General features: G+C 36.2%; 1 protein-coding gene across 1 annotated transcript in view; it reads left to right on the forward strand.

Annotated features, from left to right (window-relative positions):
• The window catches only part of ORC2 (origin recognition complex subunit 2), an 86,498-nt gene that overhangs the window by 9,105 nt on the left and 60,307 nt on the right, over positions 1–17,086 (forward strand). The window contains exon 2 of the mRNA XM_067298873.1: positions 15,872–15,976. The gene's annotated coding sequence lies outside the window, so the exon portion shown is untranslated. The remainder of the gene's footprint in view (positions 1–15,871; positions 15,977–17,086) is intronic.

Here is a 17,086-nt window from a genome sequence, read left to right on the forward strand (position 1 = left end):
GTTAATAATAATGAGCCCTTTGACACAGAAATGTAAGGCATGCTGATGAAGGATTTATCCTAGGAAAAGCTCATATTTCTCTGTATATGACAGTGGAAAACTTTCCATTGCTTTTTTAAGATGTTGTTTCACTGAGCTGGAACAGTGTACAGATGTGAGCTAAATACAGATGCAGTTAGAGGAGAGCAAGGGGAGTTTAGATGTGGAATGGAAAAATGGCTAGTTCCTCATGAGCATGGATTGGTTTGATTTTTTTTTTTTTTTTAAGTTGCTTGCTTGTTTGTTTTTCTTTTTCTTGGTCTAGATCAAGTCTTGGGCAAAATTGCTGGGCTGTCACAAGGTTCTAGATTGTTGATTGTGCGTCCATTGTATTTGGTAATTGTGTAGCTGACAAACCATAATGTGATGGTAACTTGCTCTTGCATCTGTGTAACTGTAGTTTCAGATACTGATGCTACAAAGTTTTGGAAGTTATTACACTATATTTGTTGTAATTTCTTGAGAAGATCACAGAATGAGATGCTGTTTTTATCAGGCTTCATGTTACTCAAAACAGATTGCAACACAAATCTTGACATGTTAGAGTAACAAGAACTTGGTGAAAATCTGTTAAACAGTCAATTGTTAATGGAAATACAAGTAGAGATGGTCATCCTGGGGTGGAGGGTAACTGGAACAAAGGAAGAAAAGCAATAGTTTAAATTAGTTCAGTATGCCAGGTAAGCATTTGTAAGCTATATTTCTGTGCTGTTTAATTTCATGGATCTTCTGTGACAGCCACCCTTCCATTAAATTGGAACTGTCACGTGCACTTCATGATTACCCATTCAGCTGAATGGCTAGAAGCATGCTGCTACCTTTTCTGTCTATTTAGATCTGTGCACCTGCCAAGGCTTATTTCCTCTGCTGTGACTCTTCAACTTTGTGTTCACCCAGGTGACTATGAACACCAGGAGAGATTGATATGCCTCTGATTATCCTGTGGGATAAGAAAAGTTTTTATTTTTGTTTGGGGGTTCCTTTCATGGGAGAAGGAGAGAACAAGATTTTCTTTATCTCCTCACCGTAACCAGTGTTAGAACTTGAGACAGCATGTACAAAATTTCAAAATAATTTGCCTTGAATGTTTGCCCAGGCTGTCCAGCTGATTGCTGGAATGTAAACAGTTCAGCCACCAGCCTGGGCTTATTGTCCCTGCATCTCCAAAGAAGGAGTTGGAGAATTGAGGTGCACTTGTACATGTGCAGATGTTGAATGGACCGTGAATATGAATACTAGCTCTTTAAGATGTACGGTAGTCCCAGTGACAGTAACTGTTGATGTCACAGAATCTCTACCTTATTTTTCTGTGTGTACATCAATGGTAAAAATACTTATGCAGTCATTCTTTATACTTATAAAAATTAAGCTTTGTTGGATTGTTGCAGTCACTTCAGCCAGCAGAAGAGAGAAAATATTTTTGAGACATTTGTGTGTTTAATTCATTCTCACAGAGGCTGCATTATGTGCACGTATCTTGTGTTGTAGGAGTTGCTGCACTAGACTCATTGAGGCAGATAGCGCTTTGCTCTTTTCCCCTTTGTGAAGGTTAAATCCTTTCAGTTTACTATAGCTCTACTATAATTTCTGGCAGTTATTTTTACAATTTACATGGAAAAACTAAAAATGCTGCATTAATTTCCCTCTTTAACTGGAGTTAAAATGTTTTTAATTCACCAAGTTAGCCCAAATTTAAACTCTGAAATTTTTAGAAGAACAGTTGGAGATCCTCCAATAAATTCCCTGTTAAAGTTCATATGTTAACTTTATTTGTAGTTCTGCCCGTTTCTAGCTACTTCAATACTTGAATTGAGTAAAACTCATGATGCTACAGCAGAATGAAATGTACAGCTACGCAATTTCACACTTGTTACGCACAAATTCCAAATGGGGTTAAGATCTGTGGATGAATTCCAGATCTAGTTAGGGGTCAGTAACCAATACTAATTGAGTAATCAAGTATTGTGCTGATCATGATCAATGAGGAAATGGGTGTTTTTTGGTTTATTTATTTATTTTTTTTCTACTTGCCTTTATTGGGCAATGTATAATTAACCAGATGTGCAAAGGTTATTTTTTGTTTGTCCCCTCTGTCCCTGTTTTCTCAGTCTTGTGGATATTGGTGTGTGCTAAATACAGAACACAGGCTTGATGCAAGTGAAGAATGTTCAAAGGGGGAGAGGAGAATAAATGAAGTATAAAGTTGTTCAGGGAAGCTTAACTGGAGATGATGCCTCTAGATGTTAATTTCATTTAATGCATTAGCGTTTCAAGAGTGCTGTGGAAAGCTTTAAAATGATCTGTTGGTCAGTGAGGATGCCATGCTGGTTTGTTGCCAGCTGCTGGGAAAGAGCTTCTTTAGCACAGCAGCTTGTCATTTTACTGAAACTTTTTGTAGGATCTTTACCACGTTTGGTTGGTGGTGATGTGCCTGGGTGTGACAGTCAACTGCCTGTCTCTGTGCCCCTGATTGTAACCTTCCAGAGACTGCATCTGATAGCTTATTTTGGTATTGATATTTTTGGTCTTCTGAGAGTTGGGAGAGAGGAAGGAACAGATCTCAAGTGAACAGCATACTCATCTTAATTAGGAAATATTACTTGCAATTTAAAGAATGTTTAGCTTTGGAAAGCTTTGAGGTATTTCTAATTCATATTCCAATAAGTGGATTTTGTTGGGCAAAAATATTTCTTCCTGCTTCTTCTGTTATGCAAAATTCCAGTAGTAATAGTTACTTTATTGCTATTTCTGTGAAATACTGTGACATTCTGCATTAGTAATGTGTGTTAACTTTGAATAGACTCTTAAGATTGTGATGTTTCCATGAGCGCAGACTTTGTAGCTTTCTGAAATGCCTACTGTTGCTATTAGTCAATTCTGTATGTTTATGCATATTCCTTGCATCTATGAAAAATGAAAAGATATTTACAGCACTTGTTCTTTTCCTTTTTTTATTACTGTATAAGCATATTTGAAGTTAGAATCTTATTTCTTGTTTTTAATTATTCAAATAAAACAGATGAAACTGATCAGGAAACAAAATCATTAAAATGCAGTTACAGAAGTCTTTCTAATAGACCAATTGGATAGCTGGCAGATAAGACAAACAGCCTAGGAGTTTGGGGGATTTTTTTTCTTTTTCCCAAGTATGAAACTCCTGCTGCTCTCCGATAACTGAAAATAATTATTTTAGAACTATCTTCAGTGCAAATCTTGTACATAATTCCAAGTACCAGGGTGTCAGGTCTGGATTTGTATTTTGTTCAGAACAATTTTTTCACATACATAGTCACATTTCAATTGTCTGTGTGATTTGTAGGTACCTGATCAACCATACTTCTCTAAAGGTTACTTAATGCTGTGCATGTCCACTGTCTGCACACCAATAACCTCTGTATTTCTAAACCTTCTCTGTATCTGAAATGTTCTCAAAAGGCTGCCTGCATGTGCTTTGTGAAGCATGCTGTTTTAGATGAGTATAATAACTCGTACCAAAAATGTATAACCTCAGAATCTCAGAGATGCCTGACACCTGCACTTCAGGAAATACTGTTGCTACCTATCACCACAGTTGCATGGAGAAACAGAACAATGACACATTTAAAAGGCTGCTTAGTTAAACTGGGGCTTTGATTAAAACTTTTTGCTGATGAGTTTGAAGAGGGTGAACTGAACTTGCTACAGTCCCAATATATTAATAAAAAAAAAGTGTAAGACCGGGCAATGTGACTTACCTGGAAAGAATAAGGAAACCACAGATGTTGAGTCCATTTCAAGTAGAGGTAATATATAGAATTTGCTAAAGAAGACCCTTCTGATTAAAGTTGCAAAAAGCAGTAGTATAACTCTGACACATTTGTATATAAGGGCATCTTTGGTATCTTTCCAAAGGGAGGTTTTCCTCAGGAGACTTGAGGGAAGGAAAAACACAGTTTTTCCAACTGCTTTTGAAGATTGTTTTTAGCAGGAGAACTATTTAGTGTTACAAACAAAATGCTAGAGCTTCTCTGTGTATGGGTGGGGTTATGTAAAAATGGTTGAAGTTTAGAATATTGAATTCTCAATGAGAATTTCTGCTTTTGTTTTTTTGGGTGTGAGAAAATACATTTGTAAACCTAGAATATTGTAAACTGACTGCATGTAAATAAATTCCATTCTTCTCTCCACACCAAACATAAACTGAAGGAAGGACACCCATGAAGCTAGCTGCATGAATTTTCAGTGCTGCCTGTTAAACCTGTAATTTCTTGTCATTTTTGAAAGACTCCTACTGTCAGAATATAAGCTGTAAAAGAATAAGGTCTATTTTTAAATATCTAACAAGTACTTCTGATTTGTTCAGTCCATGATTAGAAAACATGCATGGAAATAGTAGTATGCCCTTAATCTCTCTCTTTTTATTTTTTATTTTTTCCCCCTCCCTCCTGTCTCTCTGCTCCTGAATGAAATTCCACAGTGGCTGATGTGGGGAAGAAGACTGTGCATTTCAGTTGAAATCACTGAGGCTATACCTGCTTTGCATTTCATCAGGAAAGCCTGTGGAAAGCTTTTTTTTTTGCTTTTTTTTTTTTCTTTTTCATGATCTATAGATTTATAGTGATAAATGAAAACTGTTGTGGAAAGTCTTGCATAACAGGGTGTGTAAAAGATCTGGCTGACTGATTTTAGACAAATTGTTTGTACTGGGTTTAGGTTGCGTTCCTAAAGAAGTTGTATGCAGAATTTTTCCCAGAGAAAAAGATTTCAATTTCAGAGATAAAAATAAACCCTGATAGTTATTTAAGTAACTTAGTGCTCTCACTATTTAAAAAAAAAAAAAAAAAAAAGGTTATCTACTTTGCACTAAAATATTAACTAGTCCTTCGTGTTTTACAACTGGTCAGTCTCTATCCTGTTTTAATATTGGTTTAACAGTAGAAAAATAATGACTGTTTAAACAATATGCATTGTGTTTAACTATTCAACAGTGAAGGTTAATAATTAAACTTGTACCAAAACCAAAGGGGAAACTGGTGTAGATCTTATACCAGTTTACATTTACTGATGTTTTAGTTCTGATTAAAGTTATTTCACAGAGAAGTAACGTATAATTCCATGTGGTAGGCCACAGAATGCCAATTTTAGTAAGCTTAATTTCAGAATTTCATGATTAATGAATGATGATTAAAATTGTTTGCACTTTCTTTAGAGGCATTGTTTCTTTGCCCTTTTTCCATGGAGGAGAGGGAGAGCCCACCAAATACATGTGTAACTTCTTGCTCTGGAGGAATCCTACTGAAGTTAATAGGGTTGCTCATGAGCATAAATTTGTGCAGGACAGCCACCTTAATCAGTTAGGTCAATTGTGTGGATAGTAAATTTTAAGGTAGCTTTGAATGGATCTATGTGCTGTACAGAATTAAGATAGTCAGAAATATGTCTTACTCCTCATATGTGGTGATTCTGACTCTTAAAATGAGGTCGGTCTAGTCTCAATATAAAGTAACTGAAGCAAAAATAGTGTTTTTCTTCTCATTTTGTGAGACTTTTCTTCGCAATTCTTAAACCCCCCACTCTAACTTTCAGAAAAGAACTGTAAGATTAAAAGTTATTGACACTGAAATAATGCTGTGATGCATTACCTGGAGGAAGACTGTTTCCTGAAAATTGCACTTGGAAGCAATAAAGAAGACTATAGTCTGAGCAGTTTTCACTCTGTAACCTGAAGCAGATCTGAGGTTTCTGGACTCTTAATGCTACTCTGCAGTTAGCACATGTCCACATATAGCAAGCAGCCAACGTGCACCTTAGCTCCTCCTCAGAGTTTGTGTGTGCAGGGCTTGATTGCCTCATATATTCCCTTAGGTCAAGTGGAAGAGATCAGTGCTGTTTTAAAGGTTATGCCTTCTTGATGAATAGTGTGGGGATCAGTGATGTTTCACATGATCGTATTTGTTGATCAGTTTGCCTTTTGAAGTCGAGGAAATTGTATTGGAAAAGCAAAGCCAGAATGTCAATCAGAATTGATTTTTATTCTTGTAAACCATACCTCATAAACATGAATGATGCATTCGAGTCACATGTATTAAATAGTATATGATCATGCAAAAAAGAAAAATATCCTAATGCCCACAGACCTTTAACTCTGGCATTTTGAAACTGAGTGTTGGACTTTGTATTCTTAATGAAGCATTAAAATAGTAATATGGCATAATATTAGCTATAATTGAAATAAATATGAAATATTCAGTTATTTAAGAGCTTGTGGGTATGTGTAAATAAGTGTAAGGGTGGGAGGAATTTGGCACATCAGTTTCATTTACTTACCATCTACTTCCTGGTGCCGAAGGCTTTACCAGCTGGAAGCTGAAAAGATTAGAATGAGGGATTTCATTTCTTCCAGCACAGAAAATGGCAGAGGATCCTTTAGGTCAGGTCTCTTTGGTAGTACTCAGAGAGGGCAGAGGAAAGAAAGATAGGTAAATTAATTCCTGAATATGTAACCTAAATTCTAGTTCAGGTGATTTGCAGTGGGTAGCAGATATTGTAGGGAGAACTACATATTGATATTTTAATTGTCTGAAATAGAGCATTTCAATTTTGATGGTTAATTTCATGATAGAATAGACATTGGTTTGTATCATGTGAGGATGTTAAAGATTGAAAAGGGGAAGCTACTTAGAATTTAGAGTTCATGTTTTTCAAACTGTTTGTTCCTGCATGCGTTTCTTTCCTTTGCAGGAGAGATTGTGACTTTTCTCAGCACAGATCTTTGCAATCTTCTTCCAAAGTTGGCTTGTTTTTTTTTTTTTCCCCCCTCATAAAAACTCTGCTTCAAGATTTCTGGTAGTTAGTGCCTGTTCCTTTTTAGTACTTAGCACTGAGTGTCCCTTAACTGTGGTTTTGCAAGTGTTAGTTTGCTGTTAGCTTTTTTTAGGCTATGTTTTACTACGCACTTTCTATCTTCAGTTAAATCTTTGTAGACCTAATTTACTTCATGAACCAAAACTGCAAGCCAAGAAGTTGTTTGGGAGTGGCTGGGTTACATGGAAAGTAATTTGCATGCAAGTGTTTTCATAAGTGAAGAAATTCATGAGTTGCAGACAAACTAGCATAGGAAGAGTTATTACATATGAACTGATGCAAAGCGAGGGAGAGCCTGTATCGTTTAGCGTAGGATGGGTTATCGCACAGGATCTTGACAAGAGTGTTTCAGGCTTAGTGTAGGATGACTGCATGAAGTTGTTTCTAAGGAAACTGGTGCTAAGAGAATGTATAAGGTAACATTTCTATGGATAATCTGCATATATGTTTTTTGTCTTTTTTTTTAAGTATGTCAAGTCTTTACAATAGAATAATTATTGTGTATGCTGCTGTATTTAAGACTGCAGGATAATTCCTGTATTATATTGTTGATTCCAAAATCCTGTAAATAAAGTAGAGGAGTACTTTCCTCTTATCAAGGGCTGTTTCAAGACAAATTGCTCCTTCCCTATCCTCCTAGATAATCTTAACTCTTCTGCTTTATTCATTGCATGAACTCATAAGAGAGTTGGCTGTAAGTGTACAAGGTATGGCTCTGTTTCATTCAGGTCCTTAGGCTTTGTGAGGCTGAATTACTGCTAAACCACCTGACTTCTGTAGCTTTCTACAACTGTGTTGTAAAATACAGTGAAAACTTGTCAGCTTTATAATTGGTTTATTTAACTCTATTGTAATGTGTCTATTTTCAGTTTTGTGTTTTTGTTCACTACCCTAATTATTTGGCTTTCAGCATGCCACCAGAATTTTGTATCTGCAAAGCACAATTTTGTAATTATTTATTGTAATAACTGTAGAAAGATAGGTTTGACAGCAGAGCTTTCTGGCATGTGAAAAGGCACAGTGGATGGTTTAGGGCTCAAATGATTTAGAGGAGGCCTTTTGGAACAGGAGATGAGCAGTATCTTTTCTTTGTCCCTTTTTTGGCAGTGACTGAAACTGATGGGACCTTTTTGATGAGAAACTGAGCTCACTGTGTGCAAGTAAGGTAGCATTAAAATTTACAAGAATGTTGTCAATTGCCTTTGACTTGACTGGGGTAAGGCTTTCTCCCATGATTTCCAGATAACTTTCTTTGTCCCAAGGATCTAAAAATAAAGTTAAGTGAGTCAAAGCAGGGCTGGAAATAATGGTGTTTTATCCAAGTGTTTTGCATGACTGAGGATTGTCCGTTAAGGCTGGCAACCTGCATCCTAAATACTTCAGCTTTTTTTTTTTTTTTTTAGTTGGAATGTATGTCTGCTTTATCTTGCAATTAAATTAACTAAAAACTGGAGTTGGAAGAGGGCTTACTTTCTATTAAAGAGAAGGCTAGAGCTAATGATTTAAATTAGTAACTGTCCAGAGAATATTTTATTTCTTTCTGCCTTTGTCAATTCTTTCACTTGTGGAAATGTATTTCCCCACGGTGTGGAGCTGTTAAAACCAGAGAATTCTGACAGAATGTTTGTAGCTGTCTCTAAAGCCAAGTTGTGGTTCTAATTTATTGGCAACAGTTTTTGAATTTCTTTCTGATGTCTTTATCAAAAAGATAGGTTATATAAATGTATATTAAATATGGTTGATATAAAATAATATATTTGTGTAGAAGGATGGAGAGGAAGCACAATGGTATTTGTGATATGTTTTTTGTAATAATACATATACTTTTTAATAAGTACAAAAAATAATCTATAAACTTTTCGGATTACAGAGCCTATTACCACCAGGCTTGAACATTCCCAGTTTTGCAGTTCAGCTGATCTTGGCTAGTCTTGTATTCAACTGGGGTCAGATTAGCCTAAGAGCTGATCCCTTTTCCAGTGTGGAAAGCAGAGCATGCCAGAACCCATGGCTGTATAATACTGTCCACCATACAGCCTGACAGTAGCTGGATGAAGCTGTATACAGCTGTCTACTGAGCAACTAAGGCTTGATAGGCTCCTAGGAGAATTTTTTTCTGAAGTGTGTCAATTAAGTGCTAGCTTACACCACTAAGTATTATGCTTTATTTTTCTTGTTCTAAAAAACAAATTATGTAACACGAGTATTTGAAATATTTATGTAAAATCTCTTCTTAACTGCCCTTATGATACTTTATGGTAATGAATCCCACTCTTATAGCCTGAGAAACAGCATACTGTTAGTAGTCTTTAAAACTTCTGCCTTGTTACAAAATAAAACACAGCAAAATGTATCTCTCTGATTTAAAAAAAAAATCTATTCTCCCTTCTCTACCACTTAACTGCATATGTTTCTAAGTTTCTATTTTCTTACAATTTTTAAAATTATCCCTGTATTTTTAATCTCTGCTTAGAAGTTATTTTTTACTGTCTTTTCTTTTTGCACTTTTCTGACTGAAGCTTTTTTTTTTTTCCCTTGGATCAAATGTAGGCCAGTATTTCAAATAAGAGCATACTATCAATTTCATATGTTCTAATTACTTATTTTCGGAATTGCTTTGTACTACCTCTGCATGATTGAACGTCTTCATTTCTTTTCTGGCTGCCGATACATTCCTGAGCATATGTTTTCATTAAGCTGTTGAATGTATTGTCCGGTCTTTTTCCATTCATTCATTTACACCTCTGCATTCAGGAATAAAAGACAGTGCAAGAAGTTCAAGTTGTTTTTTTGTAATATGCATTTGTCAACCCGTTGCCCAATTATCTTTCTCCAGAGTTTATTGCAATAATCTTGTTTAAGTGAGTGAAAAATAAAAAATATGTCTGTCCTATGTATTTCTGACCACCTGGTCTCATGTTGTTTTATCTCTATTCTGCTTCTCAGATTATTAATTCTGTTCAACCAGGGTTCTCATTGTGGAGCTACTGACTTTCTGCATCAAAGGAACTAAATGTATATTTAGTTCAGAGTAAAGATGCTTTCTTGATTACAGAAGTAGCATCAGAAAAACCTTCCTTTAAATAAACTTCCGTCCCTATTCAGTAATGAATTACAGATATAAGAGGAGTGTATATGCAGCTTGGAACAATGAGCTATATCGATAACTGAGTCTTCTGTTATTTTAGGCCTACTCTCAGCAATGTTCTCTTGCATAAGTGGCACTAGAGAGACATCATGCAGCTTGAAGCTTTGCTCTTCTCTTTGAAATTTCTCCTCAGTACAGATACTAATGGCAAGATATTCTTGCCGTAGCCTTGGAGGTCAAAATATTTAATTTTGTTATTCAGCATGCAGCTAGAATGCAATTACATTACATGCATCGTGACGTCTACTATATGACGGCAAAAAATGGACTTGTTCTTGAAATGCATGTCCCTTTTATGTAACTGCACCCCTTTCTTTTGAAGCCAGCAAAAGATCCTGTTTTCTAAGAAAAGTGGAATAGTTGTATCTTCTTAGATATCAACAATTATTAATATCTAATTGATAGCACTTTTTTTTTCTTTCCCCACTGTAATATCTTGATATTTCTGTATAGCCAGTGCTATTGGCTCTCTTATTTGGATCACAGTTTTGCTGCAGGAGCACCAAATTGGTTTTGATTAGTGGTTTAAATGCAGACTGGTAAATAACAATGTATTTAAGATAAGCAAGTTGATAGAACATGCAGGTGATGCATGTATCTGTTCTCTGATTTTTGTCAGTATATTTTTACAATGTAAGTGGAAAAAAAAGCTCTCCAATGAGAAGAGTTGATTGAACACTTTTTCATGTCTGGTGATGGCTTCATTTTCATTGTCTCATGGTTTATACACTTTTTCTAACTAGTCTGACCCTCCCCAAAACTGTCTTAAGTGCACCTTCAAAGTTGTGAAGTGTGATCCTATATATCCCAATGAAAGTTAAGTGTATAGGCTGTTACTGTGTCAGGAGTGAATCTGTGGTTTCGTACTTTTTTTTATTTATTTGTCCATTACATAAGATAGTTTGTGTTTTTTCACTTGGTAAAATTCTGTTTTGATCTCAACTCTAATTGGCAGAAGTACAGCACAAGACGCTTCTTTAGAGAACAGAATGCTATAGCTTTGATGTTAAAAGTAAAGATTCCGGACATAATGATTGAATAGCTTCATGTCTTAAATTCTGCAATTTCGTGCCAAATGTAACTTCAGTTTAGGATAATTTTTTTTATTATTATTTTAAGTGCTTTTTTGGAAGCATTTCAGTCATTATTTTTATATTTGATTTTAACATTGAGTGACGGTGTTCCCAACAAGAACTTCTGTTCCATGCTTTAATGTGAATTTAGTCTATCTGTCTATCTTCATCCTTTTGGCTAGCGCAGAATTTAAGGAATCTTAGAAATCAGTCTGTATGTCAAAATATTTGGGTATATTTAGTTATTACTGTTACTAATAACTATATTACTGTTTAGCTATTATGGTCACTGCATATTATTAGAACTTTTGAGCCATAGCAGGAAAAAATCCAGCCCTTTTAAAAATGAGAAATCTGTCTTATTGCCTGCATTCTGTTTGCTTTGGGAGAGACATGAATACTCTGGAAACGAAATTTGATACTTTTAGTTGAAGCTGCTTCAACTTTGAATAAATATGCACAGGATTTAATGCAGTCAAACCAGTTTACTGTAGAGACACACCCGTATGGCTGCTTGATATTGTGAAGGTTGGTTTAGTGCGCAGCAAACTGGGGGAGTGAGCGTAAGCACGAGGCGTTCTTTACTGATGCTCATGTGAAAACCCCAGCATATGTCCACAAGTCAGATAGAGAGAATCACGTTATCTGCTGTGCTCGTGTTCCTTTCTAGCTGGTGGCAAAGTCCAGCTGGCAGGGAGGCGCTCGCTGGAGCTGCCCAGCAGCTTGGAGGGTGGTGGGCACGGCGGGGAGGCGCAGCCCCTGGGTCCCAAGCGAAGACCCTCAGTGCGCTTTCGTTAAGTGTTCTCACGGGACGTTAGTGCAGAGTTACTGTGCTGTAAATCCACGTCCTGAGTAACTTGCCTGTTAGTACAAGTCCTTAAAAATGCTTGTAGAATTCATCCAGATAATTTGAAGGGAAGAGACGATTTGTCCTACACCTGAACTAACAGACTAGTAGAGTAATCCTAGCCTAAGAAGGTGTGGGCTCGTTCTGTATTGTTACAGCAGAACTCCTTACCTACATCTTTCCCAAATTGTATGGGCAAAGCAAGCTTTAACATCTGAAAAAGTGTTCCAGGAAGAATGCAAATGTAGCATTGGAGAAACAAAAAGGTTGTGTTTACATTTTTCTATAAATGTGGTGCAAGACTGGCACCTTATCTGTATAAGATGCTTTTCCTCCTGGGGTACAGTTCATATTATTGGTCTTCAATGTACACCTTGTCAAAAATGTTCTGAAAGTGTCAGAAAAACTAGCTGTATTTATATAAGCAACCACACAAGGCAGAATGTGGATTTTTTGTTGAATGAAAATGTGTAATCATACAGCAGAGGTGACCCAAAAAAATCTGTTGTGTAAAACTGTTTTCACTTGTTCTCCTAAGGTAAATAATACAGATGAAGTAATACAGTGTTCCTTTCTTCAGGGATGAATAAAGCATAAGATGGCTGTAGTGTGATGCCCCGCAATCTGATCCTTTGCACTTTTTGGAGAGTATGTCACATAAGCTGAACAAAAACTCTTCCATTTTTATGTCCCGTCATTTCAAAGTAGAACTGTTAAAACCTTACTTTTTATGTGTAATAAATACTGTGCACTGAGTTTTGTTTCTGGTACTGTTCTTAAAGGACAAAGCATAAGATGAGTGTTTTAGTGTTTGTTTTCAAGGTGACTGCTTTTGTAGGTCGCAGCTATGGCTTTGGTTCTGTAGCTGACTCGCACTGGATTTGATAAACGTAATTGTGCATTCCTGCCCCTACCCTTGCACCAATACTCGCTTGTCAGACTCTTTGGAAACCAGTTCAGAAACTGGTGGAAAACAAATCTTTTATTGTAGGAATATTTTGCGGGGCGGGGGGGAAGGAGGGAGAGAGGCAAGATCCCTAAACAGGGCTTGCTTGAAGGTCTGATGCATGGCACAAGCATGGGGACAGAAATATGTGGGATACTGGAAGGGAAAGTGGACTTCTCCTTTTTCATGTTAGCTAGCTGTTGTATGCATTTAACTGTAATATGAAATTGCGCCCAAGTTTTGACACCAGCTCAGGTTAAGTTTTTAACTTTATGTGAGTTGACTTATTTGACAAACAGCTCTAAGTGGATTTTATGTTAGGCTCAATAGGCTTTCATAAGAGAAGGCACTTAAGCAGTGTGTATCAAGTGTAATGCTGCAATTGAAGATGTTTTCACTGGGTGTGTACCAGCCAAAGATTACGTATACAGATTTTGCAAAGACTGGCATGTTCAACCATTTGCAGTGCTTTGTGACTTACCTGTCCGCTCCAAAGGTCAGGAGTTAACTTCTGAGGTAGCTTAGGTATTGTGCCATTAGGATACTTGACATTTTTGCCTTACCATAGTAGGAACATTAGAACCTTTATAACGTTTGCAGTAAGGATTTTGAATCATTGATGCAATTCTTGGAGTCTGTGCAGTTTCTTCAGATATGCCAGGCTAAATCCTGACTTGGGAGAATTGCTGATTCTTAAAATTCACTGATTTCACTTATTTGTAGTATTCTTCTCTCATTCCAAATCACTGCATCTCTTCTGTAAATCAGACAACTAGTGATTGGCTTGATGCATGTGATTCTTCACAGCCTTGTGAGTGTCCCTATTTTTGCAACAGTTAGCTCCTTTAGTGTTCTCATTGCAGGCTTGTTCTGAATTTTAGAGCTATAGGGCAAAGAACACATGTTGTTACTTAAAATATACAATAGCATTTGGTGCTCAGTGAAGCAAAATGCGCATTTGATGAATGCCATCCTATTGGAGCTATGCTGTGGTTTCATATGTGCTGCTGATCATTGGAGTGTAAAGAGTTTTTTAAAAAGCATAATCTTAATTCCCTCTTGAAAGATTTCTCCATAGCCAACTTCATATGGAGCTGATGCAATCTTTTGGGGCTTACATAGTGTTGGAGGAGAGCAGCTGCTTGCCTCCAAATTTTGACAGGATCTTCCAAGCTGGCGTAATCGTGTTGGGGGGGACAGGGAGTTTTTGGCCACAAGTTAAAACTGATGTTTGCCTCTGGTTTAAGGACAGTTACTGCTCTCTGTATGTAGAATGGTTCAAATCCTCCCCTCCCCCCATTATGCGGTTACATGATTTTGTAATATCTTCTACTTAAATTTAATTCCAGAAAACCTGCAGATTTGGTTCATGAGTGAACAGATGAGTGAATGAAAAACTTTGAATAGATGCAGCCTGATTCTGCTGTCAGGTCTGTGCAGATCTGTTTATGTGGAGTCCTTTTGTTTAGAGTGGAACACAATACAGAAATATAAGTTCCATCATCTGATTTGCTGGTTTATAATTGTAGTTCTTGCTCTGGGGACAAGAAAACTCAGGTTCATGTGTAGAACAAGCCCTGTCTAACTTCTTACCACAGCCCTGGAAAGGCCAACCTAATGGACTTACAGGATCTTTATCTTTGGTTTTGAGACTAGGGATAGCAGGTTAAATATGATTGAATTGTGAGGTAGCAAGCATAATAATTTAGAGCTAGATGGGACTGCAGATCCTTCTCAGAGACTGGCATATATCAAATACCGTGTCTGGATGAAAAGGTTGTTTCTAGTATGTTGTAAAACTCAGGACTTTCATAAGCTTCCAGATGAACTTTATAGAACTCGTAGTCTCTCTTGAAGACATTGTCTGATAATTACAAGCAACAACTGATATAAGCTTTAAAAAAAGTGACCTTTGTCTTTCAGTTCTCCTGTGTATGTTTAAAAATCTATAATCAGGTACACTACCCCTATAGGGGAGTAATTTGTTTACTTTTTTCAAAAAAACTAATAAATATTGTCCAGGAAGGAGGCAAAGGATTTGAATTTCATTCATTCAAAAGTGTACTACTTAAGATTCCTCCAAGGAATTGCTCTTTTTTCAAAATAATTGATTTTGGAAAATTCATAGGGAGCATCATTTTGCATATACCATTTTGTTGTAAAAGTTTTCAGTTGCAATTTAGCCTGAAAAGAATGGTACCTCCTGTTAACCTATATCTAATTAGCATGGAAATAAAGGGAGCCTTTTAGTATCTGAATTGGAGAAAGTAATTACTTGAACAGTACAGAATGGAATAGACCCATTGTTCGTATACTTTAATTCTGTATTAGAGGTCTCTAGATACTGAAATCCTCTGATTTACTTAGAGTTGACTTACGTGTGAGCATTATACCCCACACTCGGCCTAAAGGGATCCTGCAGTGAAATGTGAGCTTTAGTGTAATATATGGTGGTTTTTGCAATGATATTGAAATTTTTGCTCTGCAAAGAATATGTATTAGAACAATGATGGTAAGGAGAACTCTAATATGTTCCTGTTATCATTTGGACCTTTTTTAAGAAACGTGTACTCCAAAGTCATGATATGGATTCAGCTTGCATTTTATATAAGTATTACTGTTTTCATTCATCTTCCATCTTTCTTTCACTGTTCTTCGTAAGAAATAGTGCTTCAGTGTTCCCTTCTAGTGTTTTTGCAATACTGCTCACCACTAATACATAAGGTTTTCCACATCAGTGACAAAGCTTTGTTTTAGGACCTCATGAAGCTGGTCTTTCCCTTCTTTCCCCCTGTTAAAAATGTTGAGGTATTTTTATAGCAAATTGCTTTGTTACAGGAGGGCCTAGATATGTTTTTGGTAATTCGATAAACTTCAGTTTGTAAGGTTAAAAACATATATACATGCACTGTTAGCTTTACTTTATCATATTACCCCTTACTTTGTGATCATCAGAGTCTGTTTTCATCTTTCAGAAAACGGGGCAGTATTTGAAGTCTTGACAGATGCATCCCAGGCTGAAAAACTGCTGCATTCCTCCTCATCTTCCTCCTTTAGAAAATTGACTTCTTTAAAGAGAGGTAAAGATGAATGTTGCACTCTGTAGAAGATGTTTATTCCAGGCAATGTGAACTAAATATGAACTTCTGCTGTAGCATGTCCTGTGATGTTTTAAAATAACATATCTATGTCTCGTTCCAATGACTGATGATTGCTAACTTCCAATGTCTAACAAAAAGGATGTCTTTGGAAACCTTTGTTTGCGGAGTTTTATTTAGTTGTGTTATGTTATTTTATAGAAAAATATGTCAACTCTTCTGCTGAAATAAGTCACTCCTTACTTGAATTTAAATTAATCTAATATTGTTACTTCTGAGTCTGCGTTACTTTTAGGATATTTAAATGTGCTTTAGAAATCTGAGGCAGATCCTTACCCTCAAAAGCCTGTGTTCTCCAAAAGCAGTTATCTAATTACTTGCTGCCGAGGGCTGTGCTAAATGCTACGTGTAGTCCTGTTCAAAGTCTTGTAACCTTGAACTTACAGCTTCCCAACACAATTTTTATATCATATTTCACTTTATTTTCCATTTAACAAACTCTAACCGGCTCTTAAATCCAAGTTTTCCTTCAGAAATCAAAACAAATACATTCTGGTGATTTCACCTGACCTTTTGAAGGCCATTTATCACAGGATTTCATAATGTAACTCATATATCAAACCCATAACTTCTAGTTGAACCTATGTAATTTTCAAAACACACATGAAGAAGAAAAACAAAAAAAAACCCAACAAACCAGTTTTCACTTCATATTTAACCTGACTTTTTCCTACAATTTTTATAAAAAAAATTCTGCAAATACTTCAGATGTTCTTGATGTTACTTTTAAGAAGTTAATCAGCATAAGTGTTTATGGGATTAAAGACAGTAGTAGTCTTCATCTTGTTATCATCTGGTTGTGGAAGTTTTTTTTTCTCCTGTCACTACCCCAGACTAAAAGAATTTGAGAAAAAGATGGCTGTATTGAAGGAGGAGAAAAAAAAGAAAAGGGGCTTTGAAGTAGGTAGTAGGTATTTGTAGTTTTTAGGAAAAAGGTGGTAAAGATATCTGACAATGTATGACAACTTTGTTGAATATAATTTGTTATATAGCTATTTAAAATTCAAAAAAAAAAGTGACCAAAGTATCTTT

Source organism: Apteryx mantelli, chromosome 6 (assembly GCF_036417845.1).
Source record: "Apteryx mantelli isolate bAptMan1 chromosome 6, bAptMan1.hap1, whole genome shotgun sequence".
NCBI lineage: Eukaryota > Metazoa > Chordata > Aves > Apterygiformes > Apterygidae > Apteryx > Apteryx mantelli.